This window comes from Pezoporus wallicus, unplaced genomic scaffold (assembly GCF_028554395.1).
Source record: "Pezoporus wallicus isolate ANWC-B61680 ecotype Strahan unplaced genomic scaffold, APGP_CSIRO_Pwel_v1 contig_14189, whole genome shotgun sequence".
Taxonomy (NCBI): domain Eukaryota; kingdom Metazoa; phylum Chordata; class Aves; order Psittaciformes; family Psittacidae; genus Pezoporus; species Pezoporus wallicus.
The window spans coordinates 1-2,725 of NW_026637186.1; the positions used below are offsets into that span (position 1 = coordinate 1).

General features: G+C 61.4%; 1 long non-coding RNA gene across 1 annotated transcript; it reads left to right on the top strand.

Annotated features, from left to right (window-relative positions):
* On the top strand, window positions 1-2,724 carry LOC130596290 (uncharacterized). Its single transcript, XR_008971500.1, has 3 exons — window positions 1-84; window positions 1,247-1,306; window positions 2,662-2,724. It is a non-coding gene; the product is annotated as an uncharacterized LOC130596290 (long non-coding RNA).
* Window position 2,725: the final 1 nt, after the last annotated feature.

A 2,725-nucleotide genomic window follows, 5' to 3' on the forward strand; every position in this document is an offset into this window, starting at 1 on the left:
GGCTGGGGCCTTGGTCCATGGGGTGCTGGGGGGGGCCCAGCGCCTGCGGGTGCAGAGGATCGGGGATGAGTACAGAGCCCTGAGGTGGGGGGCATTGGGGGGCATTGGGGAGGGGGGGGGTATGGGGGGGATTGGGGATGGAGGGGGTATGGGGACATGGGGGGCATTGGGGATGGGGGGGATGTGGGGGTCATTGGGGACAGAGGGGGACATGGGGGGCATTGGGGATGGGGGGGATGTGGGGGGCATTGGGGGGGTATGGGGGGATATGGGGATGGAGGGGAACATGGGGGGGATATGGGGATGGAGGGTGTATGGGGACATGGGGGGCATTGGGGATGGGGGGCGTGGGGGGCATTGGGGATGGAGGGGGACATGAGGGGCATTGGGGGGGTATGGGGGGGATATGGGGATGGAGGGGGTATGGGGGGCATTGGGGATGGGGGGGGATGTGGGGCGCATTGGGGATGCGGGGGTCATGGGGGGGATATGGGAATGGAGGGGAACATGGGGGGGATATGGGGATGGAGGGGGTATGGGGGGGATATGGGGATGGAGGGTTATGGGGGGGATATGGGGATGGAGGGGGTATGGGGACATGGGGGGCATTGGGGATGGGGGGATATGTGGGGCATCTGGGGTGGGGGGGACATGGGGGGCATTGGGGATGGAGGAGGACATGGGGGCATTGGGGACAGAGGGGGACATGGGGGGCATTGGGGATGGAGGAGGACATGGGGGCATTGGGGACAGAGGGGGACATGGGGGGCATTTGGGATGGGGGGGACGTGGGAGGCGTTGGGGGTGGATGAAGATGGGGGGTATCTGGGGTGGGGGGGTCATGGGGGGATATGGAGGGGGACGTGGGGGTCATGGGGACATTGGGGATGGGGGGGATATGGGGGGGATATGGGGTGGGGGGGACATGGGAGTCATTGGGGATGGAGGGGGACATGGGGGGCATGGGGACATTGGAGTCATGGATACATGGGGGTCATTGGGGATAGGGGGGACATGGGGGGCATCTGGGGTGGGGGGGACTTGGGGGTCATTGGGGATGGGGGCGAGGATATGGGGACTTTGGGGGGCATCTGTGGGGGGGACATGGGGCTCATGGGGCCATGGAGGGGAATTGGGGGGGGGCATTGGCACAAGGTGGGGCAATGGGGGGGGGATCACACGTGTGGACGTGGGGGGGGCCCCCAAGAACCCCCTGACCTCTGTGACCCCCACCCCCACCCCATAGATGGTCCGGGGACCCCACAGGAGAGGGGGCTCAGATGGAGTTGGTCGCTCTCAGCCCAAGGTAGGGGGGCGAGGGGGGCGGGGCTTGTGCTCCGAGGGGCGTGGTAATAGGGGGCGTGGCTTCGGGGCCAATCGGGAGGGGCCAGGCGTGTAAAAGGGGCGTGTCTGTCATCGAGGGGGGGCCTATGGGGTTAATGGGGCCTCTATGGGGTCAATGAGGGCTCTGTGGGGTCAATGGGGGGACCATAGGGTCAATGAGAGCTCTATAGGGTCAATAGGGTCTATAAGGTCAATGGTGGCTCTATGGGGTCACTGGGGGGGACCATAGGGTCAATGAGGGATCCATGGGGTCAATGGGGGGTCTATGGGGTCAATTGGGTCTCCATAGGATCAATGAGTACTCTATGGGGTCAATGGGGGGGTCTATGGGGTCAATGGGGGCTCTGTGGTTTGAATGAGGGCTCTATGGGGTCAATGGGCAGTCCATAGGGCCAGTGAGGGCTCTATGGGGTTGATGAGGGCTCTATGGGGTCGATGAGGGGTCTATAGGGTCAATGAGGGCTCTATGGGGTCAATGGGGGGTCTATGCTGTCATTGGGGCTCTATGGGGTCAATGTGAGAGTCTATGGGGTCAATGGGGTCTCTATAGGGTCAATGGAGGCTCTATGGCATCAATGTTAGAGTTTATGGGGTCAATGGGGTCTCTATAGGTCAATGGAGGCTCTAGGGGGTCAATGGACGCTCTATAGGGTCAATGGGGTCTCTATAGGTCAATGGAGGCTCTAGGGGGTCAATGGACGCTCTATGGGGTCAATGGGGTCTCTATAGGGTCAATGGCAGCTCTAGGGGTTCAATGGACGCTCTATGGTGTCAGTGGGGTCTCTATAGGTCAGTGGAGTCTCTAGGGGGTCAATGGATGCTCTATAGGGTCAACGGGGTCTCTATAGGGTCAATGGAGGCTCTAGGGGTTCAGTGGACACTCTATGGGGTCAATGGGGTCTCTATAGGTCAATGGAGGCTCTAGGGGGTCAATGGACACTCTATGGGGTTAATGGGGTCTCTATAGGGTCAATGGCAGCTCTAGGGGGTCAATGGACGCTCTATGGAGTCAATGGGGTCTCTATAGGGTCAATGGCAGCTCTAGGGGGTCAATGGACGCTCTATGGGGTCAATGGGGTCTCTATGGTGTCAACGGATGCTCTATGGGGTCAATGGGGTCTCTATGGTGTCAATGGATGCTCTATGGGGTCAATGGGGCGGTCTATATGCTCACCGAAGAGTTGGGCCGAGCTGTAGAAGAGGGCGTGTTTATGCAAATCCGAGCCGAAGGGTGTCGCCGTGCCGCTTCCCATATAGGGACAAGGAGGCGGGGCCAGGCTAGGCGGTGTGACCCCGCCCCCTTTCTGCGTCTTACAGGCACCGCACGTGGGTCGACGCCTGCGCCCGCCTCTTTGGGGGGGTCGACATCTGTGGGGTGGAA